At 42.4% G+C, this 27,837-nt stretch overlaps 1 protein-coding gene across 2 annotated transcripts in view; it reads left to right on the top strand.

Annotated features, from left to right (window-relative positions):
- TLL1 (tolloid like 1) overlaps window positions 1-27,837 on the top strand; it is a 390,438-nt gene that overhangs the window by 36,564 nt on the left and 326,037 nt on the right. For both annotated transcript variants that reach the window (XM_075930162.2, XM_089777936.1), the window contains exons 2-3: window positions 19,134-19,208; window positions 19,971-20,058. The gene's annotated coding sequence lies outside the window, so the exon portion shown is untranslated. The remainder of the gene's footprint in view (window positions 1-19,133; window positions 19,209-19,970; window positions 20,059-27,837) is intronic.

The raw sequence follows: 27,837 nt of genomic DNA, 5'->3' as shown, positions 1-27,837 counted from the left end.
CCACAATATGATGTCTGTGATCCTTGTGTTTATTTCTTTGATCTAACTTAAGACTGAAAGCAGGGAGCTTGAGTGAAATCCTGACTTGCTGAAGTCAATGGCAAAACTCCCATTGTCTTGAAGGGTGAGCAGATTTAATCATTTACCTTTTGTGTTGGTCTTTTGTGCACAAGTCTCATGTGGTGCTTGTATAATAGCATATTATTATTAATATTGAGGCTTAACCACCAGACATGACTCTGCACTGTTATTAATCCATTGGAGTACATGTACAGTTTGACATAGGTATCATTTAAATATTTGAAAACATTGAAAAGTGATTCCCGAGGACCAACTTTTCAAGCTGGCAACCAAAATTAAGTTTGCTACAACTAAAACAAAAAATGGGGTGACAATGAATAAGTGCTCATTCTGGGTCCGATTCAAGCCCAGATAATGGAGTGGGAAAAACACCTATTGATTTCAGAGGGCTTTAGCTCACTCCCTTTCTGCATGCCTAAGCAAGTTTTATATATGCAAAATGGTGAAAGTGCAGCCAGGCAACTTTGGAAATATTTGGCCCTGAATGGTTATTAAATTCTCACTTAGCCATGGGTTCCATGGTCTAACATTCTCCATGTAATACCTTGTTGAAATTGGATGAAAGATTCAGAATTTCACTTCTGTTAGGTTCAACCGAAGGCTTAAATCTGTTAAAGCTGCAGTGAGCTGTTTGCCAGTTCTGAAGCCCCTCCAAAATCTTATACATGAATTTTAGCTGGTCATGAGCCAAATCACTCTTTTAATTTCAAATGGAGAGCAGATGAAAATCTAGAAAAGCCTGCAGAAAAGTTCTCCAGGTGAAGAAACAAAGCAACTCCATACTCGGTACTCAACAGCAGTGCTGTAAGGTAAAACAACATTCCAGGAAGGCACGAGAGTCTCATTTTGACTGGATGATGGATTGGCTGGCTTTCAGAATGTTTTATAGTTTAACTTGATTTTTTTTTAAAATGCAAACTGATTTGCTTCAGAGTATTCTATAACTATACGTTAGAGGCCAAATTCTCTGTCTGCAATATGGTGCTGAGGACACTGTCTGTGACCCAGCACAATGCTGAAGTTTTATGATTAACTTTAAACATTTATAGTCTGACTGAAATCCGTGGGGCTATGGAAGCATCGGAAATTAAGAATGTGTTTAAGTGCTTTGTTGACTGTGGCAAGAGTGGTCAGCATCTTACAGGATCAAGAATGATCTGTGAGCACATCTACTTGCATGTACCAAAAAATGTATGTGTAACTAGTCCTGATTCTGCACACTTCTTGCTCACAGTGGTAACTGAGTTGATCAGGCACATCACTTAAATCTTTGCCTCTTGTTTCTCCCTCTGCAATAGGGACATAGTTTTTGCTTTTATAAAGTGCCTTGCGATCTTCAGCTGAAAAGTGCAATATGTATACTGATAATTATTGCTGATATTTTTCACACATAACTACTTGGGACTGCTCACTTGGATAAGAATTATGCCCAATCAACTGCATGCATGGACTGTACAGTATGCAATGTTGTTTTCAACTGGAAAATAGTGGCATCTCTAACTATGTCAAATAACTAAGGGATCCCATAAAAAATTGTGAATATTCGTGAGGCTACTTCATATGAAATAAATGTATGGAGAATGCTGTTGGCACCATGTTCTCATTCTTTCTCTTGGACTGCTCTTGCATTCCTGAAGTTTCATATGCATACTTGAGTAATATAAAGAAAAGTAAAATTTTGTGATGAGAAATCCCAAATCAAATCAGCATCAACATTTGGATAACTTTGTTGTGAACTATTTCTTCAGGTGCACAAAAATTATCCTTTCTAATTTTAAAAATCTTGTCCAAGTCTCAGAATAACATTAGATCAATATGCATTCAATGCCTTTGCTTTTTGCCTAAGAATAAAAGAGCTTATGATACTGACAGCCTTGATAAAGGTTTCCAGTTGGCTCAATATGGAATAAAGTATCCTGAAGACAGAAGTAGAACTTTTTTCCAGTAATGCTATTAATACAATATATTCCATCAGCCATATCTGTAGGTGTTTAATAATGCAGTATAGTATAGAAAAGGGATAATGGAGGAATCTACCTTTACTCTTGAAAAACCTCTGATGTACATTTTCACATCTCCTGCATTTTCTAAGAAAACCACTCTTCAAAGCAAAAAGTGCATTTTTTTCCCAGTAGTGTCAAAGTATTGACTGAGGAAACGTAAAACCATTTAAAGAAAAATGCTTATGTAAGTTTATTTTGTTTCTTAGTAAAATGTCTCTAATTAGTCCCAATGAAGTCAAGATTAGAATTAGTGCTGCCATCCTGAAAGTACAAAAATTGTGAGGAAGATCCTATAAAATCATAAGACTGACTTGAGATGAGATCTTCTAACTGGTTGCTTAGAGCAAAATTCCATTTACTTTACATGCTGCTTGGAGTGGAGAAGATGCCATCTTACTTGTTGTTCTGCCCCTATGTTCTTCCCCATCACTATTCTTTTTTCCCTCCCAATAGTTTTCCTCATTCTCCCCAGCTTGTTGATTTTCCTTTCCTCTCAGACTTCTACCTATGCGGCAGCTGGGAACTGGCATCCAAGCCGAAGTAGACAGGCACACATCCTCCCCACTCAACTGAAAGCACTTAAATAGTAGCATGAATGTTATGGTATGGTTGGCAGCAGGGACAGCTCGAGCCATTCCTGTGCCCCGGGCAGCGGGCACGTGATGCATGTGTGACTGCGCCCCTGGGTGCACAGTGCACAGTGCGCCCCTGGGTGCCCGGAGCACTGCGCGCTTTATAGCTGCAATCGGGCACATGACGCCTGATTGCAGCTCTAAGGGGCACCATGCGACTGGGCGTGTGGTGCCCCTTACAGCTGCCATCAGACGCTCCCCATAGATTGGCATCCTGAGCAGCTGCCCGGCTAGCGCCCCCCCCCCCCCCACTTAATCCAGCCCTGGTTGGCAGCACTGATTAGCCCTCCAAGGTACAAGCTAGCCTGACTAGCTGCATCTATAGTTTGGTGGTTAGCCCATATTGTACTGGTATATTTAGTGTGCTAGGTCTGCTTGACCAACCATGTGTTTATCTGTCTAGCTGGGTTTGGGAGGCACACTCTCAGCTGCACTTTAGGCTTATGGTGTCCAATCTGCCCACTGACATCACAGGGGTAACATCATAAGTGAGGGGAGCCTTGCTTTAAACCTATTGGAACCAATGGCAGCCTTACTGCCAACTGAAAATTTAAGGGTAGCCATGGTAAGTGAGGGCAGCCTGACTTTTCTCCCACTAAAAAGAAGGATGGATGGAAGCCTTTTTTTTTATAATAGCTGAAAGATCCTGAGGTCACTTGTGCCAATCACCATGCGGTTTTAAAAAATATTTAAATTAATGAAACTCAAGGCTATAAACTACTGGGGATTGCTTGTTTAAAATCTGTATACATTCAATATGTTGCAGTGAACACTTGGGACTTGAAAAATACATGGCCCCAATGGCACCTTAAGAGACTAACCAAAATATATAGGATCATGAGCTTTTGAGGACAAAACCCACTTCATCAGATAAATTGGAGTGGAAATAACAGAAACCAAGAGATGCAAAAAACAGTAGAAGTATCTGTTAATTTTAGGACCTGTGTTAATAAGGCTAATTAAGTCGGCTGGATGTATCCCATCCATAGCTTTTGATGTGGAAATGCAGATGTTAATGGTAGGGGAAACTGGCTTTTTAATGTGCCAGCCAGATAATGTCTTTATTTAGGGCTAGGATAACGGTGTCAAATTTGTAAATGAATTTCAGTTGTCTAGACTCTCTCTAGTTAGTGAAATCCCTCTGTAGAAGATTGGCTACTTTTAAATCCATGATTGAGTGACCAGTCAGGTTCAAGTGTTCCCCTGCAGGTCTGTGTTACCATTTCCGACGTCTGATTTGTGTCCATTTATCCTTTGCCCTAGAAATGTTCTGGTTTGGCCAACATACATAGCAGAGGGGCATTGCTGGTATCATATCACATTAGAAGATGTGTAGTTGTATGAGTCCCTGATGTTGTGGCTTATGAGGCTAGGTTCTGAGCTGTCTACTTCTGCGATATTGCACTTCTGGGGTCAAGCTTCAGAATTACCTTGAAAAGCTATGTCCTTGTGTAACTGCCACCAGGTGGTTTTGAACCTGGCACCTCTGGAGCTTAGTGTGGGAGCCTCTACTGCTTCAGCTAAAAGCCAGCTGGTTCTCAGCTTATGCTGTTGAGTTCCCTTGTTCTTATCTCTTGTTGTAAGTGGTCTAAGTGCCACTGCATGGGACAGTGACCCATACTAGGTGTGTGGGCTACACTTGGAAGTAGTGGGGGATGCCTGAGAGATGTAGCACAAGGATGACATTTTTCCCTCCAGTCTATGTAAAAGGAGAGCAGCTAGCCTTCAATTCCTTCTTCTTAGCTGCAGTTCTGATATTTAGAACTGAGGTAGAAGGGAAGGTGAGGAGGTCCTTTGAATGCAGAGGTGACTCTCAAAGAACCATAGCTACTAATAACTTACAATTTGTCCAATGGGAGAAATTACTTATCAGGGACTTGTTTCTTCTGTTGTCTGATACTGGCTTTAAAAAATGATTGTACAGTGAGCTGACATGTATGTGCACAGTAGTGCTCTTTCAGCTACGTGCTAGTGACATTGCCTGAAGCTAAGGGTGACACAACTTTAATAATAAACCTAATGTTTCACTGAAACAGCTTTGAGTCTGAAATTTGACACAGGTATGGTCACTCCCCTGTTGATGATCAGCAATAAGTTCAGTTCAATTTCTTGTTGAAAGGTGCCAACAGATTGGGCAGAAGGAGGTAGGGAATAGGAAAATATGGCATTTATGTCTGGATTGTAGTTGATGTCTGGTCATATTATAACACTTATTAAAAATTAATCATTCTGGGACCCTGGTGACCCTAAATACATGTCTAGTTTGCTTTTTGTCTTATTGCCAGTAGGTGGAAAACCATAATTCACTTGAGTGCTGCTTAGTATTGCTTCATCTGGCCAAATTGTTCACAGACAAGTGTTGCAAGGTTAAACCTGGCCTGGGTAAGAACTGGCCTACAGAAGAAACTTTAACATATCTGCCTCTCCAAGGGGCATGAAAAATCCACAACCCTGAGGGTATGTCTAGACTACAGGGATTTTTTGAAAAAAGTGGCCTATTCTTGAAAAATCTTTCCCTACGTCTAGACTGCTGCCGCATTCTTTTGAAAGTAAATTGAAAGAATGCAGCAGTTTTTTCGACCAGGGAAGACTTTGTTTTACGAGGAAGAATGCCTTTTTTTCGAAAGTGCTCTTTCAAAAAAAGGCTCTATGTAATGCAAACTGCTCTTTTAAAAAAAAAAAAGCATCTAGACTACCTGGTTGCTCTCTTTCGAAAAAGCGTCTTGCTTTTTCGAAAGTACTGGTTGTAGTCTAGACGCTCTTTTTTGAAAGAGGCTTTTCTGAAAGTATCTTTCAAAAAAGCCTCTTTCGAAAAAGGCATGTGGTCTAGACATAATCTGTGGGACATAGTTGTTCCAACCTCACTCCTATAGATAGCATTAGGTCCATGAAAAAGTCTCCTGCTGACCTAGATACTGGCTCTTGGGAAGGTGGATTAAGTTCAGTGATGGGAGAATGCCTCCCATTGCTATAGTATCTACACTGCTGCAGTAAAGTGGTGCACCTGCAGAGCTGCAGTTGTGCCACTTTAGCATTTTAAGTATAGATATAGCTCTATCTATAGCTATAAGGGTACGTCTACACTGCAAGCTTCTTTTGGAATAAGCTTTTCCGGAAGAGATCTTCCGGAAAAGCTTATTTAGTGAGAGTGTCTACATGCAAAAAGCTCAACGAAATAGCAATTTGCTATTTCAAAAGATAGTGTCCACACTCATTGGACACTCTCACGTTTAAGGCCGCTCGGAACCAGTTCAGGCAGGGCATTAGGTCAGCAGTTGCTTCCTGGTGCTGCCGCCTGAGGCACGTGCTTAAAGGGATCCTCCCCCAGGGCAGCCGTTTCTCAGGTTCTGCTGCTTGCTTGCCTACCTCTGAGGGACAGCAAAGCATTTCCTCTGTGTGCTCTTTTTGCCCTGCCTTTGGACACCACAGAACTCCTTGCCATAGAGCCAGAGCTGCCTCTGGGCACGTAATAGCCCCACACTGCCGTGCTGCAGTTTCTGCAGCAGTTCCTTCAGGCTGCCTTCATGGCCCGAGCTCATCATTGAGAACCTCTGCCCGTGTGTGGGAGCAATGGACCCAAGCAGGGACTGTTTCAATGCCTGTCTGGGCAGGGCCCACATCCGGGCTGAATACAACTTTGGAAACTTGTCCCCAGCCTCCTTCCAGTGGTGGCTGGTGGTGGGAAGGAGTCCTCCCTGAAGGCCAGAAGTGTGGCCTCCTCAGACCCTATAAGCTGGAGCCTGAGGGTGCTCTGGGGCTGCGTGGCACAGACTGGCATGGCATGTGTATCCATGTGCACAGACTGCGGCATGAGGGTCAGGCCGAGAAGGCCGAGTGACAATCTCACCACAGTCCCATAGCACCTACCACCCATGACCTTTGTTTGTGGCAAAACTAAGAGCACTCAACTGATGATCCCTCCCCAGCCTCAGAGGATGTCTGGGAGACATCTAGGCCCTGGGATACTGGCTCCAGGGTGATGGTGGTTCTGATGCTGGATGTGTCTTCCTCCTCCAACTCTTCCTCCTCCTGGGCTGGAGCCCCCAGGGTAATGATGGGAACTTCCAGCCCTGAGTCCACCACCAGGGGTAGGGAAGGGGCTGCACTGCGTTGCAGGATGCAGTGCAGTTCTGTGCAGTAGGGCAGGGCTGAGCTCTCTTTCCCTGGCATAGCCCTGCTGGAACTCTTTCACTTTGCTCAGGACCTGCTCAGAGTCCTCTGGTGGTGCCTTGTGGCAAAGCTGTCTGCCATCCAGCCATAGATGTCGGCATTCCAGCATCTCTGAAGGAGATCCTGGAGGATCTCCTTGCCCCATACCTCTAAAAGGGCCAGGATCTCCACCCCAGAACAGGATGACGCATGTCTTTTCCAACTCCTGGGAGCCCTATGCATGCTCCCTGGGAGAGCCAGTGGGCTCTTGGGGGGCATGTGGCTAGGATATGGGTGCCCAGATGTGTGGCACTGGCAGCCACATGATATTACAGCTCCCAGAGCCAGATTCCTGGCACAAGTCCTGTCCCTGGTGTCTGCAGCTTTAAGTGCTGCTAGAAGACAGGAATTATTGTGTTGTGATGAGTTTGGATGGAATGGCCAGCAGGGCACCTGTTTTATTTTCCGGAGGCTTCTTTTTTTTTAAAAATGACTCCTTCCACATTCACACGTCTTTTTCTGAAAGTTTTTTTGGAAAACCTTTATTCCATGTAGAATGAGGTTTACCACTGTCAGAAAAAGTCCTCTGTTTCGACTTTTTGTTGAAAATGCAATTGTAGTGTGGATGCTAGTATTGTTTTTCCAGAATAATGGCCGTTATTCTGGAAAAACACTGCAATGTAGATGTACCCTAAGCCAGATTCTACTTGGACAAAAGACCTATAGAGATGAGAAAAAGATAGAGGAACACGTGGGGTAGTAGCTTGATACCACAGAGGTAGGAAACTGCATGAACCTTAGATTAAACTATCAGGATATAGTCACCAAGATGGTGCATGTTTCCCTTTGCTTGTCTGTTGTAGACATTTTTCAGGATCAGAAAAATAAAAACCCAGCTGCTTTCTCTGCTAAATCCTGAGAGTCCAGCATGTGGGAATGATTAGCATTGTCATCATGATCACTGAAGTGGTGCTGGTAAAGTTTTGCTGTTCTCCAAGCTCCCTGCCATACTGAAGAAGTTTGCCAAACATTAACACAAGACAGTTTCAGAAGAAGTGGTAAACATTTCCAATCCAAATTATCTTAAGAATGTTCTAGGTACATACCTCTTAATTTTTAAGGGAATTGTTTTTTGACTAAATGGAGTAAGCTCCCAAGAAATCATTTAAAAATGCTTAATTAAATGTTTTTAGTTGAAATGAACTGCATTTACATCAGATACTAATATGACCATTTTGTCTTTCTTTACCCATTTCAGATGATTAAAACTTTAACCTAGGATAGGGCTGAATGCCCCCCTGACCTGCAAATATGAAAAAATACAGCTCAGTCATATTTGAACAATACGAATACAGTGTGCTTGGAGAGGTTCAGATTTTCTTGGCGTGCGTTTTGCTGAAGCAGCTTTCTTCTTGAAATCCAGAGTTTAGAAGTAATTAGTACTGAGAACCAATTGCTCTGACTTTTGAGGGGAATGAGGAAGGAAATTCTAAGTTAATGATATTTTAACATGAATCTCAGTGAATACAAGGATGAGCCTATTTTCTTATTTCAGAATGTTATGCGCTGAGTCAAATCCTGTAATGGATTGAGTTGAAACCTTGTTCAGTCTGATGTGTAACTGCACATTTTACTGAAAATAACTGTAAGAAACCTTGATGAGGCTACACCTACGACAGAGTCTAATAGTCTGCCCATAAATTAGCACTGTAAAGGTAGGGAACTGTGCTGTGGACTGTGACCACGTGTGTGAGTGTCAAGGCAAAACCCACATAGACCGAGAGGGAGAGGGCCAGAGAAAAAAAGCAAGAAAGACAGGCAGAGGCCAGTAAGCACCATGTGACCCTGGAAAAAGCTTGAGAAACAGTGTTTGGGTTTGTTGGCTGAAGAGGCTTAGGGCTGTAAGCCAAGAACTGGTTTTTCCCCCGTTGACTCCTCCTGCATTTGGAGAAACTGGAATTTACATAGACCAGTCATAGACCAGGATTCTAATACACTAAGTGCTATACAAACAATTAAAAGGACTGATTCTCCTCCTTCAAAGCGTTTGTAGTATGTAAGGCAAAAGGCTAATACAGATAGATAAAGAGCACAAGAAAAGAGGAGTTTACTTTCTAGTGTCAGATATGAAAACATCAACATCTGGGAATTCTGGGTCCAGATCTAGATTTTAGATACTAACCTATGACGGTATTTGTTTAGAGATATATTTGACCCTGGTGTTGTAGGCTTACTAGCTAGAAAGGCCCCAGTTCACTTGTTAGGCTACAACCTGATCAGATAGTTGCATTTCAATCATGAAGTGCATTGTGGCCTAACACAGCAACTATATGCCTACCTTATAACCTCTGTTTCATTATTGCATCTACTTCTTACATCTTGTTACAGCTGATTGATTTTTTTCCTGAAAAAGTCAATTTTTTCACTGAAAATTTTTTTTTGTCAATTTTGGCTTTTCTTAAAAGCAAAACAACAAAAAACCCTCACTTAAAATGCATCTGATGAAGTGGGTCTTTGCCCGTGAAAGCTTATGCTCCAATACATTTGTTAGTCTAAAAGGTGCTACAGAACTCCTTGTTACTTTTGCATATCCAGACAAACATGGCTACCCCTCTGATACTCAATGAAATTTTTTATTTCTATTTAAAACCATCATTTTCCATTTCTTCATTTCAAGAAACTGAAGTGGCATTTGACAGTAAACTTGTAGAGCAAGTTTCTTATATTGTGTTGGTACTGTATAACAAGTAGTTTGGATCCTCTGAGCATTATTGTGATACAAATACTCCCAACTTAAGGGACTGAATATGGGTATGCATAATGCAGTTTGGCCATGGCATGGCACTACACTACAAACATCAACTGGAGATTCTTAAGTTTAACTGGTAAAGTTGCTCCTTTGGGAAGATGAGGCCAGGTTGCTGTTGGGACTGGTTTAACTCAAAGAAAGCAAGTAAAGGCCCATCAGATGAGGAAAATGGTTTCATATAACTTCATTATAGTAAACCATATAGCTGAAATGTTGTCCCCAATCTCACTCATTGGCTTCATTGGACTTGCATGGATTAGTTAACTGAGCACAAAAGTTAGCCCAGGAGTATGATGAAAAGCCAAATATCTATAGATAATTCTTCACTTGATACGTTTGGCTATTGTCCCTCAATTCTGAGTGACAACAACTTCTGTTATTCATGATCATTTAATTTACTTTCCTTGCCATAGACACAGTTGTTTGCTGTTAATATTGGTTTGTAGTTTTTAGTAAAGAGTGAGAAGATGGATTTTTAGAAGGAAGGTAGCTGTTACTGCATGGCGAATAGTCCTGAACATACATAAACCTTTAGCATTCTCTGTTTTTGTGGAACACTAGGAAAAGTTTCTACCCTAACTTTTTTTTTCTCTTGCTACTTTATTTAAAATCAAACAAAAAACCTGAGGAGAAATGGAGAACTACTGAAGCAATCTTATATCTGAATTTCCTGACTCTTTTCAGAGTCACACTCTGCTTTATCATTCCACCCACCTACTGCTTAGAATTGAGTTTGGTTTGTCTTTGCTAATGGTATGTGGGCCATTCTCTCAGTGGTTCCCTTCTTTGTCCCATTCATTTTGCAAGAGATAAGGGGTACTACAGTCAGCAGATAATCTCTCCATTTCGTCCTGAGATGAAGCTGCAAATCTAGTTGGTTGACTATTTAGTTTATCTTTGGCTATGTTCGCTTTACTTTAGACAAAGTAAGGTGTTCGTTTATTTTACAAATAAGAGCAGACTAGGAAACCCTTTCCTACAGTTCTTTACCATTGCAGTTTGGCTGTCTGCTGTATACAAGGAAATTAGTTACATGCCCAAAGTTAAAAATGACATCTTGCTTTCGTTTGGAAAGGGTAAATTCAAAGGGTAAGCAGAATCACTAATGGTTCAGTGTAGATGCACCCTAACTCGAAATAAGATACGCAATTTGAGCTATGCAAATTGTCTCATTTCATTGCTTATTCAAAATAGCTTATTTTATCATTTGTGCCAAATTTTGAAATAATGCACTACTCCAAAAGGCCCCTTACTCCTCGTAGAATGAGGTTTACGGGGACATTGGAAAAGTGAACCCGAAATAATGGGCTTGCTGTGAAGATGTGGGATAGCTATTTTGGGTTACTCTGGTATCCTGAAATAGTGTTGCAGCGTAAAGATACCCTTATTGTGCAGAAACTGACTTTTTAATTTAAAATGTATACCCTCCCCCTTTTCATTCTAATTGGCATTTGTGAGTCTACTAGCAGTGACTAATTTACTATGAGTCTTTTTTTTTTTTTTCCTGGCAGCTTAGGTCTGTGAACCTAATATAAGCGTGACAGTTATTTATTTTAGCAACTGAAGAATTCTAGAGGGAATTCAACAGACTTCCCTAGAATTGGTGCTATTGCTTCCAGGCATGTGTTTGTCTATCAGATCTGTCAGACACCTCTTTACTTCAGACAGGAAGGGCTTTGACTTAAGATATGTGAAAATGCATTTCCTATTCATTACAACAAGCTGGTGTCCTCATAAGAAAAATTCTAGGCCTACTGAACAGAAACACATTTGGCGATTGATTCTTATCCACTACTTGAGGATCTTATTCACGTAGCTTATCTTCTTGGATCCATATTTTAATTATCATAACTTCAATATCAGCACTGCTTAGGAAGTACAGGTTGAATATCTGTAGTTCAGCACCCTTAGGACCTGACTGATGCTGAACCAGAGTATTTGCCAAACCATGAGAAGTCAATATTGTTTAGCATCATTACCAACACTTTAGGAGTAAATTAGAACTAAAAAACAGTGCAGAACACTGAGAGCCAGGACTAGTGGCTGTAAACAAACTTTATGGGACTGTGGGAAACTTGATCACATCCATGCTAAGTGGACATCCAGCTAACTAAATTCATGCTGGACCATGGATGTTGCCAAACCAGAGAGTGAGCTCAGGTTGCATGCTCCTCAGAGCAAGGAGATGTGTTTTAATGATCTGATATTTTATATAAATAGTAACTTTAAATTGCATAAGGATGAGATGTTGCCATCTTCTTGCATGGTAATATTTCATTCAGCAAATATTGGAATGCTTAGTACTAGCTGAAGGCTTGTTGTTGGTCTAGAGAGTTTACTAAAAGTGCTAAATAGTCTTTAGCTACCATCCTTTATTTTCCGTGGCTTAAGACAAAATTAACTTGTGAGCAAATGTAAAAATTAATTGTGATTGTGAACAGAAATAATGTATGTTGTCATCTCAATTTGGTTTGAAATCACTATCTTTCTCCTGAAAATAACAGAAAAAATAAAATGTTTTACTTATGCTTCAGTATTGTTGCCAATTATTCTTTCTCACACTTTGTTCTTTTACACCAAGACTATAGTAGCACAAGAGTAACTATCAGATTGTGAATAGGGGTTTATTCCCAGAAAAATAAAGGCTAGTACCTATGCAGTGTACATTTTCCATTATATAGTCAACCTTGATATGCTGCTGTTCCACCTAAATGAAGCACTATTTCATTGGTAGATAAATGAATGGTCTCTTCTTATGTTGACGTGGTGGTAATCTCCATTTCTAGTGGGGACTAAGGCATGGCTGAAACAGAAAAAGTCATGGTCCAGAGGTAGTTTACGGGTTTATGTTCTTTCTCCAGTCAAGGTTTGAAACTAAATAGGCACCTATGTTGCTGAATAAAATGCTCACTGATCTGATTTATGGTATGGGTAGGGTTGCCAACTTGCCAATTGCTGAAAACAGGACAGTCCTGTTCCACCTCTTTCCCCAAGATCCGTCTCACTTGATTGCTCCTCCCATTACCAAGCAGGGAGAGCTGATGTGGAGCCTGCCTACCTGCTCAATCAGGACACAGTGGTAGGGATCAGAAAGAGCCAAGGAGCTAGGGGGTCAGTTCCCAGAATAATCATGGGGCATGGTGGGGGAGAAGTGAGTTGGTTCCTGGTAGGAGGGGCTGGAAGCAGTTAGGGGGTAAGGGTGGGTTGGACAGAGTAAGGTAAGGGTGGGTTGGACAGAGTAAGGTAAGGGTGGGATGGACCGATCCCTCAGAATGGAGCAGTGGGGCTGAGAACCATCTTTCTCTGTCAGTAGCTGAGCTATTCCCCCAGGCATCAACTGTGCTCTTCCTATCATCTTGGTAGGGAGACTGATAGTGGTTACTCTGGAAACTGGATTTTTAGTGTCCAGTCAGCAGTACTGACCAGGCACCAGCAGGCCCCGTTTTTTACTTGGGATGTATTAGGCAAGGTCTTTCCAGTAGGGATAAGGAGGTGTTAGTGCCATTATACAAGGCATTGGTGAGACCCCATTTGGAATACTGTGTGCAGTTCTGGTCTCCCATGTTTAAGAAGGATGAATTCAAACTGGAACAGGTACAAAGAAGGGCCACTAGGATGATCCGAGGAATGGAAAACCTGTCTTATGAAAGGAGACTCAAGGAGCTTGGCTTGTTTACTTTAACCAAAAGAAGGCTGAGGGGGGATTGCACTTTTTAAATATATTAGAGGGATAAATACCAGGGAGGGAGAGGAATTATTTAAGTTTAATACCAATGTGGACACAGAACAAATGGATATAAGCTGGCTAATAGGAAGTTTAGACTTGAGATTAGACGAAGGTTTCTAACCATTAGAGGAGTGAAGTTCTGGAACGGCCTTCCAAGGGAAGTAGTGGGGGCAAAAGATCTATCTGGTTTCAAGATTAAACTAGATGGGTTTATGAAGGGGATGGTTTGATGAGAACATGATCTTGGTAACTAATTGACCATTCATTATCAGTGGGAAATAGGTCAATGGAGGGATGATAGGAGTTACTATAGAGAACTTTCTGGGTGTCTGGCTGATGAGTCTTGCCCACATGCTCAGGGTTTAGCTGATTGCCATATTTGGAGTCGGGAAGAAATTTTCCTCCAGGGTAGATTGGCAGAGGCCTTGGAGGTTTTTCGCCTTCCTCTGTAGCATGGGGTACAGATCACAGCTGGAGGATTCTCTGCATCTTGGGGTTTTCAAAGTCTTTGAAGGCTTCAATATCTGAGATATAGGAGAGAGGATTATTCTAGGAGGGGTGGGTGAGATTTTGTGGCCTGCACTGTGCAGGGGGTCAGACTAGATGATCATAATGGTCCCTTCTGACCTTAGAGTCTATGAGTATGAGTCTGAGTCTGACTGGACTTTCTGGTTACAAAGAATTAAGGCGTAGTGGCAAACAGAGCAGCATGTCAGTAAACTTGTATAAAACCTGGCCTAAATCAGCACTAGGAACCTTCATGTTTGAGAGTACTCTAAAAAATAAATATGTATCTTCTAATGACTACCAATAGATTTTGCAAACACTGTAATGATGTATTTAGCAAATGAATTAGTAAAGATGTTAGTAGGCTGGTCTCCGGTATAATTTTATGAGATTACAGAAAGATTAAAAAGGACTTCCTGCTATCTCTATATTGCTACATTTACGGTCATGCTGTCTGGCTATGGGATGCTGACATTTTTAAAAGACCGAGACTGGGCAACCAGGATTTCTATTGCCTATCTCTTTAAGCTGTAGCTAGAACTTACTGCTGTATTTTGGCAGTAACATTTGTCAAAATGCTTCCTCATTCCCAGCTACTTAAAACTAACCTTGATCTTTAACTTGCAACTGGTCCGACTCCGTGAATATGATGGTCCAAGAAAGATGAACTTTCCTGTACAATTCCTAATTTTCTGTTAATCAAACCTAAAAAAGCTAGCTGCAGTAAAGTTATTAGTTCCTTTTATAACCTCACTGTTACTTTTTGATCTAAGATAATAAAACCTCAGCCAAAGTCTAACCACAAGTATGATAATTCTGTGTGGAATTTTGCCATTCCTTCAATGAAAATAGTGAAATGAAAAATAGTTTTCTTTACTCTGTCATCTGACACAAAGGAAAGAGAGCAGGTGAAAAGTTAATGCATGAAGGAAAATGGTCAAATATAGAAAAGTTTTTTAGCATATGATTACAAATATATCAGTTGGTGAAGCAATGTGTTGTAAACAAGTCCATTACTTCTCTAGCCTTTTAATGTCTTAAAAGTAAACTAAGACAATGAGCAGTCTGAGAAGAGAATCAAATGCAAAGTTCCTAATTTAAATGTATATCGGTGAGTGGGTGTAGCTGGTGTACCATGTTTCTGGCTGAGACTGTGGTCTCTGGACACCACTAGCCAGCACTGGGAAAAACATAACCATGTCAGCAAACCACAGTTTTCATCACTGTAGTCTCCTTTTCTGAAATACAGCCTCAAAAATATGAAAGGCTTAAGAAAAATGCTGAAGGATCTGGTGTTGCCCTCAGACAAGAGCAACTACAAATACTTGGATACTACCACCAAGTACCACTAAGTTTTTAAATCTTTGTGTAAGGCCAAATGTCAGAGCTGAACCTAGGACCTCTGGAGCTTAGTGCGTGAGACTCTACAGCTTGAGCTAAAAGCCAGTTGGCGTTCAGCTAAGGCTGTAGAGCACATTGTGTCTCTAAGTGTTCTAAGTACCACTACATGGGACAGTGAACCATACCCAGTTGGTATGTGGGTTACACTTGTTCTTAGTTTCCTGTGGTGCACATTATTAATCTTCCACTATAGTGGTTTAAACATGAATAGTGTACATTTGAATGAAATATCCCCATTAAGATTGGTCTTGCTTTGGGCAGGAGGCTGGACTCCAGGACCTCTTGAGGTCTCTTCTAGCCCTATGGGGCTATGACCCTGAAAACAAGTCCTGTGATCAGGGATTCAATTTTTTTTAATCAGAAGCAGACTTACCAGCAGTATAGTGTTCCATTTTCTAAGGAATTTTTGTAGTCTGTAAGGCGTGTGCTGTACAAGAGGGATAAAGCATAGTTCTAATGGCCATTGATGTTGATGGAAGCCTTTCAGGTCCTTAAAAACAAGTCTTCCTGTGGCACCTCACAAAAGCTCATATATTTGTTAGTTTGTAGGCAAAACCCACTTCTTCCAATCAGATGATCTTGATCAAGAACATTTAAAAAGTTGTTTTTAAAGTTACAGACTAACACAGCTACCCCTCTGAGACTTTCATATCCTTAGTGAAGGATATGATTGTTACTTTTTCCTCTGGATAGCTTACTTGGCTGTTGGCTGTTTTGAATGCTGAGTGTGACAACTGTAGAAACTTGATTATTTGGCACACCCTGAGTGCTACGATGAGTCACCTATTCTTGAGTGATATGAACAAAGAAGCCCTCTTTTCCATCCCTTCAGCATAACAGTTTTACCAGTGAATGGATAGAGATCAAACATTCATTCGTCAGCCTTTTGCAGCTGGATGCTCGTTTTTGCCCCTTTGATATCTTTTCTAACCTACACTACTTGCCCACAAACACAACTGTTATTGTGACAATCTGACCAAGTCTTAGATTGTGACTAGCCTCAGGCTGAGCATCAGTCCTCAGACTATCAAATTACCATATATCCATTTTCCTGGTGAGATTTATAAAATGTGCCAGGGTATAAGATGATTAAATATGACTGTTACGCAATCAGAACAAGTTGGTTAATCAAAAGAATAAAATATTCCTGGGAACATGATTATTGTGGACAGTGAGTCATTTAACTTTACTAGCACAGGAACCAGTTTACTGTAAACCAAATACCGTCAATCTTATGTAAATATAGATTTTTGAACAATTAACATTCTTATGTGGTTAGATTTAGTGAAGTATTTAGGAAAAACTGCAGCCTGGAAATGGAATTCTTTACATTGTTTTGTTGTTTTATTAGATCATAAAACAACTTTGAAATATCTGAGGGGGTAAACAAGCATGTGGACAAAAAGGAAATCTAGTGTACCTAGATTTCCAGAAAGCCTTTGACAAGGTCCCTCGCCAAAGGCTCTTAAGCAAAGTATGTTGTCAAGGGATGAGTCCATGAGAGGGCCTTCACTCTTATAACTGGTTAAAAGACATGAAACAAAGGGTAGGAATTAATGGTCAGTTCTCAGAATGGAGAGAAGTTATTAGTGGTGCCCCATAGGGGCCTATACTGGGATCAGTCCTGTTCAGCATAGTCATAAATGATTTGGAGGATGGGGTAAACAATGAGGTGGCAAAATTTGATACTTAACCACTTTAGATAAGTCCAAAGAAGATTGGGAAGAGCTTCCAAAGAACCTCACAAAACTAGATGACTGGGCAACAAAATGACAGATGAATTTTAATGTTGATAAATGCAAAATAATGCATATTGGAAAAGGTAATCTAAACTATATGTATAAGATGATGGGAACTAAATTAGCTATTGCCACTCAAGAAAGATCTTGGAGAAGCAGAAAAGAATACATCAAAAGTTGGGAGATGCTCCTATTCCATGGGGGCCCTATATCTTAAACAGAAGCTGTGCATACATGTTTCACTAACTTGTAAGGAGCAAACTGAATGAGACATGGCTCTATAGTGCCAAAGTAATGGGCACTTATTCCTTTAATTTATTAATGTGTTGACTTGCTATCTCATTTAGTTAAAGTTAAAAAAATGTAACGGTTACAGAAAAAAACAAAAACAAAAACCTTTAACGACTCTGGGGTATTTAAAAAACAAAAAAAACCATCATGGGAAAAAAAGTTAAGGTTTCCAAGTAACTATTTATTGGTTGTGCCTCTTATAAAACCTACACCCTACAAAGCCAGGATATGAATAACTAAGTACATGAAAAAAAATCACTTATCTTGTTTAGCAAGCATTAGTTACATAATTGCTTTTTAACACTTTTCATTTTGTAACTGAATATTGGTGTGTGATTTGTCACCTATCTCACATTACAGTACTTTGCTTCCTGGATTATATAAATGAAATATTATGAAACAGGAAAACTGGAGATTTCAAGCTGGTCCCATGAACCATTCCAGTACAAGCATCTGAACAGCACTTCTGCTTTCTGTGAACATTATTGTGAACAAGGTTACTGCATTCATGGGAAACAAACAATGAAAGGAGTCATAAATATTGAGTGAATTCATGTTTTTATTCAAATAATGTTTACATGTGCTTTTTATTGTGTTGACACAGCTCTAGTAAAAGGATATTAAAGATTAGCAAATGCATGAACAACAATCTATTGCTGTAGATAAATATGTAGAGTCTGAGGGAGGAATCAGCATTTATCTCCTGACCATAAAGCAGTGGTCCCTTCACTTTTCACCTTCGTAATATTGGCACAAATGTCAATGAAGGAGGAAAGTGCAGATCTTGGTACTCTTGGGTAACTCACTGCAAATAATAAATTACCTGAGCTCTTTCTGCCCACACGAAATTTTCTTTCAAAATAAGAACATTGTTGCACCAAATAATCTTTGAGTTTGTCAGTATTATTCTGTGTTGTCTCCCCATAATGTTAATACACTGAACTTTTATAATTTTTATTTAACAATTTCAAGCACTTCATAAAGGCAAAAACCGTTGCTTCAATAAATGACCTTTTCATGACCGAACCAACTTCTCCATAGACATTTGACTTGCATTGTATTTGACTTCCCAGATCTAATCTGCCTATTGGTACTTTTTAGAAAGAAGTGGAAATTCAATTAATATGGTTGCTTGCTAGGCTAGTAACAGTAGTTCATAAAAATTTAGTTTTTCAGAGTACAAGAAAGAGGAGCCTACTTTCTTTCTCAATTATTTGTACTGTGTATTGATAAGAATATCATGCAAGACCATATCAAATGCCTTGCTAAAGTCTAGGTATAGCATGTCTGCTGCTTCTTCCTTATCCACAAGACTCATTATCCTATCAAAGAAAGCTATCTGATTGGTTTGACATGATTTGTTCTTTACAAATGTTTTTTACAAATGTCAAAAAAGATTAAATAAATAAAAGGGGGAATGATGGGCTAAAGAATAAAGAAGCAGAAAAAGATGTAGGAATATTTAAGATATAGATATTGATTTAAAAATGTTAGGTCCTATTGGAAATGGAAAAAAAAATCTTATGGCAACTTCATAACAATATAGGTCTTAGATGAAGCAAAACCTGTCAGCATTACAACAGGCCTTTGTTCAGACAAAACAAAATCTCTTCGGTCTGGTGTAGGCTTCTGCTAAGCTAAATTGACTTTCTTTCAGCTTGAGAGATTGGGATATGTAGAAGCCTGTCATAACTTTGAATCTTTCAAGACTGCAATAGCAGATTTTATGACACATAAGCTCCTCCCATGGTAGGCTCTGACTAATCAACTTTCTTCATTTGCATCAAAATGGAGCGTCCCAGGCAGTAGCTAACACTGCAGGCACCTGCAACTTCAGGAAAATGCTATCACCAATATTGCTTCCTTCAGGTAAGGCTAACTCAGAGCTGATTTTCTCCTTTCTTCCACAGAATGCACCCTGTGGCTGGTTCCTACTTTACCATTTCTCATAGAAATTAATAGAAACTAACACCATTTAGTGTTGCAGGAACCAAGCCCTGTTAGCTGTCTCACGCCCACTGCCTGATCATTTCATCATACTTACTGACTCACTACTCAATTATGAAACCATATACCCTGAAAGTTAAATTATTTTAACATTTATTTGAACATACATTAGGACACTGTGGATCTTCAGTGAGGTAGCAATATAGCACATCATTCTAAAATTATCAAAAAAACCCAACAACCATTCTTTAAGTAATCAGAATATTGTAGAAGTTAGAAATTGAAAACTTTTTAAAATAGAAGGCTCAAATAGAGCATGCATTGGCACTGCCTAAAAGTCTATTCATAATCATGACCGATCAAGGTTTATGGTTTCCAATTTACAAGGCTTGCATGTCAGAGAAGTTAATGGTATTTGATCTTATCAAGGCAATAAGAAAATCTTAAACTTGTATTGGCAACACCTATCAAGCACAGAGGAATAATACAATGGGACCGAGAATTGTTAGAAACTTGAGTATAAAAAATAGTACAATAGTATTCAACCTAGGAAAATGCAAATTAAGTTAGAGGAAGGAAGAAATTACAAAGTAGTAATGGTAACCCCTCCTTGTTTTAGATTGCTTATTACGTGTGAGCTTGAAATGTGATAAGGAAGGTCATGTATTTAAATTGCATTTGCAGTTAGTGTCATGGAGCAGTGAAGTGATGGTCCCTTCCAATGTGATTGCACCTAGAATATTGGGTTCAGTTCTGCACTCCATCATGACAGGTAGGTGTCAATACATCTGAGAACGCAGAGGTATGTAACAAAATAACTCCTAAAGGCTGGTTTGTCAGACCAAAGGGTTTGTCAGAACTTGGCTAAATGACACAAAGCAGAATATGGTACTTCTACAAGCACACCACAGCGTAGGCACTAATGTATTTAAGACTTCTATAGAGCTTTTAGTCTTTAAAGTGCATTGCAAACACTTTCTTTTGAACATACATGAGTGGCTGTGCCTTTAGTGAGAACAAGGCAATGTAAGTGGAAGTAATGGGATGAAACTATGACGCATCTCAATGTAGCACTCTGGACCTCCATGTTCACCACTTTGATATGTTTTATACAATGCATGCCTTGTGAGGTACCCGTTAAGTCTTTGTTCTATTGAACATTAATATGCAGTTGAATTGTATGTACTATCATTGTATCTGTAGTGTTGCTACGTGTGTTACTGAAATATATTATGAGGTTGGGAGATGTCCATAGCCACTCTTTTAGTGGCAACAAAGCCTTTCTGACTGGCTGGGCAGACTTTGGTGGTCCATCAAGAAGAATCCACTCTCCCAGAGAACTCCTCGGAGAGAGAGGACACAAACAGAGTAGGAGATGCCTAATCCCTATGTCACAGCAGGGCTCTTCCAGGGATCTCCTGGAAGAAAGTGTTAAAAGGGACAGAGACATTGTTTGGTCTCTCCCCTCTCAATACCTGGAAGATATCTGGGGGACACATACTTTGAACTTTGGAGATTGCCTCCCCAGCTTGGGTCCCATCCAGTCTGTATATTAAGAACAGTGTGTTGCACACTAACATCTGTTAGGGTGAGACACTGCTCAGTTAAAATCTTGCTTGGTCTGTAGAATTTGTACTGCACATTTATTTTTATTTCCTACACAACCATCTTTGATCTTTGCGCCTGTTACTTATAATCACTTTAAAATCTATTTCTGTAGTTAATAAATCTGTTTTATACTTTATTGTATTAAACAGTCTGTTTTTGGTTGTAGAGCTTGGAGAGTTTCAATTCAGGTTAATAAGGGCTGTTTTATGTCTACTCCCCTTTTTAGGAATGGTGAACTAATTAATGAGCTTGCACTGTCCTAGGGAGTCTTGAGCAGTGTAAGATGGTATATTACTGGGTTGCAGTGTTGGAGGCTGGAGTGATTAGCTGGCTTAGAGAGCCTTCCAGCAATTTTTGCTGGATGAGGGGCTCCAAGGGCTGATGCTTGAGTGATCTCCGTGCCTGGAGGAGTTGCCTGCCAGACCCAGGGATAGCATTGAGAGACAGCCCAGACTGAAGAGTTAGGGAGGTACAATGGTCTCATGATTGCTGGGGTACAACCTGCAACTGTGTCACAGAAAGCGAGGGGGGAAACTAAATGCAGTGTCTGATTTTTGTCACTATAAAATTAAACAAAATTTACAGAACAGTCATAGGGAAATTGTACAAAATATTGTTACGGTCATAATGGGTCTGAAGACAGAGGCTCACTGTTCAGGACTGACATTCTAAGCCCAAGAGGGGTTGAAGCTGAAGTCATAAATGGTCACAATAGCCATGACTTCTGTGACCAAGTGGTATTTTTAATATTGAACCTGTATAATGTTTCTGTGGCCGATACCTTTATTCAGTATTAATATTGCTTACCGTGTTCTTGGTTTGATATTTTGCATATGAGTTTGACTGAAATCCATATTAGGTATTTTTTAAATAAGGCGTCATGAATGTAGTGTGTCTGAGGCTACGTCTAGATTACACACCTCGAAAAAGAGTCTAGATTGCATTATGCAGATCGAAAAATTGATCTGCTTTTTCGAAAGTGTCCAGACTACTGGCACCCAGAACTGCTTCTGGCAGGGCATGGGGGCAGCCTTTACTTCCTGGTGCTGCTGCCTGCCCTTTGCAGAGACGTATGCTTAAAGGAATCCCCCTGGTCAGCCGTTGCTCTGCTTCTGGCTTGCCTACCTCCTAGAGGGAAAGCAAAGCTGCTGCAGTGCTTGCTCTGGTTGCCCTGCTTTCTCAGACACCAAAGCAGTTCATTTTCTAGGTTGTTTTTCTGCTTTTCACTGTCTTTTGGGCCATGGAGCCTGAGCTGCCCCTGGGCAGGCAATGGCCCCATGCTGCCATATTGACTGTCATGAATCTCCTGCCCCATATGGAACTGGATCAGACCTATGAGACCTTTGTCTGGGATGCAGGAGCTCTGTCCTTGCCCCCCAACTCTTTTGGGGACAGGCAGATTTGGAGGCATGAGACGAGTTCAGACTGGTGGGAGCGGCTCATCACGGGGCTCTGGGATGACAACCAGTGGCTCCACAACTTCCGGATGTGGAAGGCCACATTCCAGGAGCTGTGTGGCTGGCTTGCCCCTGCTCTGCAACACCAGGACACCCACCTGCGGCCCACCATCCCCCTGCAGAAACGGGTTGCAATCGCTCTTTGGAAGCTGGCCACCCCCGACAGCTACCACTCCGTGGGACACCGGTTTGGCATGGGGAAGTCTACCATTGAGGCCATTTCGATGGAGGTAAGTCATGTTCAGGGGACAGGCTCTACTGAGTGCAAGGGTTGAGAAAGGGGCACTGCCAGGCAAGGGCAAGAGGAAGTGGGGGATGAAGTGGCGGCTCCTTGGCCAACCCTGCGCTGATGCGGGGGAGGAGGACATCCTGACAAGGGAAGGGGTGGATCGTGGGGGGGGGAGGGGTTTGCCTCCCAAGCTCTTAGGTAACCTGCCTAACTCCCTGTTTTCTGTCTATTGGTCTTGTGCTGCAGGTTGAGGGCCATCAATGAGGAGCTGCTGAAGAGGTTCATACATCTCGGGGACCTGGACAACATCATTGCCGGGTTTGCTGCCCTTGGATTCCCAAATTGCAGAGGAGCCCTCGATGGGTCACACATCCCAATCTGCACACTGCCCCATTGAGCACCCCAATTTATAAACCGGAAGGGCTACTAGTCCATGGTGCTGTAGGTCCCGGTCAACCACCGGGGACATTTTATGGACATTTGTGTTGGGTGGTCGGGGCAGGCACGTGATGCCCTCGTATTCCACAACTCCTACCTGTACTGCAGGTTTCAGACAGGAACATTTTTCCCCCAGGGGGACCTGGCGCTTGGGGACGTGCAGATGCCGGTGTGCATCGTGGCCAACACAGCCTACCCCCTGATGCTGGGGCTCATGAAGCTCTACATCGGCCAGCTGGATGCGAGCAAGGAGCTTTTCAACACGGATCTTAGCAAGGCTTGCATCCAGGTGGAATGCATGTTCGGACATCTGAAAGGGAGGTTCTGTTGCCTCCTAACGTGCCTAGAGATGGGTGAACGTCACATCCCGGAGGTGGTGGCTGCATGTTGCGCCCTTCATAACTTGGTGGAGAGGAAAGGGGGAGGCCTTCCTCAAGGGTGGGGGACAGGTGCTGATGGCGAGGGAAGGCCATTTGAGCAGCCCCAGACGGCTGCCATCTGCCAGGCTCACCAGTCTGGTGTCCGAATCAGAGAGGCCCTGAGGGAGAGGTTGTCAGAAGGAGCCCACTGACTCCCCAGGGCCACCCCCATGGGGGGTTTGGCATGGCTCACCCTACCTGTCCCTCCACCACCCTAACCCTCTTCCCATAAAGAATACATACACACCCGGTTTTCTTTGTACATAGACATTTTTTTTATTAGAAACACTATCAAAGGAAAATGTGCTAAATGTTTTTTTAAAAAAGTTTTTTACTGTTCAATTGTTTATATATAAGGTAAATCGGTCACTCAAAAATAAAGATTTTGTTATATAACTGAAATGTCCTTTAACTGCGGTGGTAGGGGACTGAAAACCTGGAGGGGGACTGACAACCTGGGGAGGGAGGGGACTCAAGTAGGCGGCTTCTTCCCTGATTGCAGGGTCCTGCAACCTTCTTGTGTCCTGGCACCACCACAGCCTTGCGCTCGGGTGGAGAGTGAGCCAGTCCTGGCCTAAGCGGGGGAGGGCGGGGGGAGTGGGGGCAGCTGTTGGGCCTGTGAGGGCTCGGGAGCAGAGGAGGCTGGGGAAACGGGGAGGCTGGGGAAGTAGGGTTCTGGCATGCAGGAGGAGTGGTGCCCGTGACAGGCAGGAAAAGCTAGAACCTCCCGCATAGTGGTACAGATGTCAGTACGCTGCTGGCCAGCTCATCCAGCAGCCTGGTGCACCACTCAGCCTCTGCCTCTGTCCACTGCTGAAGGGTCCTGTTGAGGTCCTGCAGGATCACTACATGCTCTTTCAGTATGTCAGTGTGGACACGCCAGTGCCCATGGGTGCCACGTGTCCAGGATGGTGGTGGGGCACGTGTGGTGCTCCCCTGTTGGGTAGAGGGTTTGGCTGTGGAGGAAAAGAGGAGGAGACAATCAATACTGTCTCTGTCAGGAGCTCTTCTTTGGACAGGAGACTCAGGGGTGTTACATGTGACACCGTGTGTGAGTTGGGCAGCAGCCTGAAAGCATCACAGGGGCCCCACAGTGACAATGGCACTAGATGGCCCCCCCACACTGCCAACCCACCCATGTGTGACACTTCAAAGCACTCACCTGATGTTCCCTCCCTGATATCCATGGACACCTGGGAGGCCTCTGGGGTCTGAAGGACTGGCTTCTGGAAGAGAGTCCTTGCTGTCTTCCTCCTCCTCCTCCTCTGGGTGCAGCTCTCCCATCCCTCCTTCTTGGTCATCATCCCTCAGGGATTGGTCCACAATATGCTGGAGTAACCTGGACTCCCCCCATTGCCCAGAATCTGCTCCAGGTATACATAATATGGGCAGCTCTGTAGGGCTGCCCCAGAGCGGGAGCTCTGGTCTTGGGGCTTGGCATACCCCTTCTGTCATTCTCACCTTAGCCCTGACTTGGTCCATAGAGTGGAGGTGATGCCAGGCCCTGGGCCATGCACTCATATAGGTCTGCATTCCTGTGGCATGGCTGCAGGGATTCTTCTTGGGACCAGAGCTCCAGGAGGTTTTTAATTTCTGGGCCACACCAGGCTGCTGCCCACCTTTTGGTGCCCATGAGTGGGTTCTTCTCATTGTCCCAAGAAGGGCCAGGGGGGCCTTGAGGCTGGAACATGGCTACACAGGTGCTCTAGCTAGCTTCCTGACAGCAATGCCTGTCTGGGTGCCTGTCCGCAGCTTTAAGAGGCTGTGGACAGGAACCATAGAGGTGCTCAGCATGTAAAAGATGGAATGTCCACCAGGGCTTCTTTCTGGAGGCCTTTTTTTTCCAAAAGAACAGGATCCCGGTGTCTCCACACACACCTTTTTTGACAGATCTGTCAAAAAAGGTGTTCTTCTTTGTAAAACAAGGTTTACTGCTGTGTTCTTTCGATTTATTGTTGACAGGACACAGCGACAGTCTGGACGCAGGTACAGTTTTTTCAAAGAAAGGCCACTTTTTGGAAAAAACCCTGTAGTCTAGACACACCCTAAGAATAACCATACTGGGTCAAATCAAAGTCCAGTATCCTGTTTTCAGATAGTGGCCAATGTCAGGTGCCCCAGAGGGAAAGAACAGAACAGGTAATTATCATGTGATCCACTCCCTGTCATCCATTCTTAGCTTCTGACAGGCTATGAACACCATCCCTGCCCATTATGGCCAATAACTACTGATGGACCTATCCTTCATGAATTTATCTAGCTCTTTTTTAAATTCTGTTATAGTTTCGGCAAGAAGTTCCACAGGTTAGGGTGTTGTGTGAAGTACTTCCTTCTGTTCTTTTTAAACCTGCTACCTATTAATATCATTTGGTGACCCCCTAGTTCTTGTGTTATCCTATCAGGGAAGGCTGTAGTCAGTCATACTATATGCACAAAGAGCTGTTTCTATCTTTTGCTATAAATAAGCTTATCCTACTTACAGCCCACCTAATGCAATTCTTAAATGTAATCACTTGACAATGCGTATTTTTTTCTGTTTGTATTGATGAAAATAACAATATAACCTTGTAATACACTGGAATATATATGGACAAAATTGATATCTGAATGATCCAATGAGATTCTACGTGTTACTGCCTTGGTCTTTTAGGGTATGTCTACACCGTACAGCTATTTCGGGATACCAGAGGTATTCCAAAATAGCTACCCCACATCTACAAAAGCTGCCCATTATTTCAAAATATTTTTTAAATAACAGACACTATTACATCATCCTGGTAAATCTTGTTGCACTAGGGAAAAAGGATGGTTCGAGGTAGCACGCTATTTCAAAATGTGTTGCTGTGTAGATGCCCCAAATTTCAAAATGAGTTATTTTGAAATAGCTTCAAAATAAGGTTTACAATTTATGTAGTGCAAATTGGATAGCTTATTTCAAGTTAAGCCCCCCCCCTTGAGAAGACCTACCTTTACTACTTCTGCTCTTCTCTGCACTGATATTATGCCTGAGTTGGAGTATTGTGTCCAGTTCTGAGAACCACATTTCAAGAAAGATGTGGAGAAATTGGAGAAGGTTCAGAGAAGAGGAACAAAAATGATTAAAGGTCTAGAAAACCTGACTTGTGAGGGAAGGCTGAAACAATTGGGCTTGTTTAGTTGAGAAAAGAGAAGACTGAGAGGGACATGATAGCAGTTTGCAAGTATCTAAAAGGCTGTCATAAGGAGGAGGGAGAAAAATTGTTCTCCTTAGACTCTGAGAATAGAACAAGAAGCAATGGACTTAAATTGCAGCAAGGGAGGTTTAGGTTGGACATTAGGAAAAACTTCCTAACTGTCAGGGTAGTCAAACACTGGAATAAATTGCCCAGGGAGGTTGTGGAATCTCCATCACTGGAGATATTTAAGAGCAGGTTGTATATACATCTATCAGGGATGATTGAGATGCTTGGTTCTGCCATGAGGGCAGAGGACTGGATTGATGATCCCTCAGGGGTCCTTTCCAGTTCTAGTGTTCTATGATTCTAACTGGGAATGAAAATCCTAATTTGGGATATCTGGTGCTATGCTTTACCCACTAGAATACCAGTATACTACCTTCGTTTTGAATTAAAGTGTACTGTCATAGTGCAAAATATATGTCTGCTGTTAGCAAACAGTATTGCTAGTGCTAAGTCAGTGGTCCCCAACCTTTTGAGGTTGTCGGGTGGCAGGGGGCGTGGCCGTTCGCCTGCTGGGCGCCGGGGGCGTGGCCGTTCACCCGCTGGGCGCCAGGGGGTGGGGACACTTGGGCGCGGCCGGGGGTGCCCCCCCCATAGCCGTGCGGCCGGGGGTGCCCCCCCCATAGTGGCCGGGGGCCGGCGCTTTCCCCCCACAAGCGCCGCGCGCCCGGGGGCCGGCACTTTCCCCCCGCAAGCGCCGCGCGCCCGGGGCTGATGCTCCCCGCAAGCGCCGCGCCATGTGCCCGGGGCCAGGCCAGCCCTGAGCACCTGGCGGGCGTATGCAAATGCCCCCGCGGGCGCCATGGCGGGGACCACGGTGCTAAGTGATCTGATATCATGACCCAGTGATATTGGGCCTTCTGCTCTTTGAGCTGTTAGGATTCATATTGCCCAACATGGCTCTGACTATATAAGCTTGAAACATTTTTAAATGGAAAACTAAGATTTCAAACGTATATGTTTTGAGAAGCTGGAGCTTCTCAAAACACCGAGTACTATAAGAGAAATATACACTGGAAGAATGACAAAGAACTAATGTGGTGTGTGTAGAAAAGCAGTTGTAAAACACTATCTATAATATTCTGGATATGAGCTGAAACAAAAATGGCAATTATTTCTGCAGCAAAAGAGCAGTGTAGCAGAAGAGGTAGTGCAAAGAAAACAATGTCATCTGAGTCTTTT

Source organism: Pelodiscus sinensis, chromosome 4 (assembly GCF_052426305.1).
Source record: "Pelodiscus sinensis isolate ZL-2025 chromosome 4, ASM5242630v1, whole genome shotgun sequence".
In the NCBI taxonomy this organism is placed as follows: Eukaryota; Metazoa; Chordata; order Testudines; family Trionychidae; genus Pelodiscus; species Pelodiscus sinensis.
The sequence above is the reverse complement of the archived record's forward strand: the minus strand, read 5'-3'. Positions and strand labels throughout refer to the sequence as shown.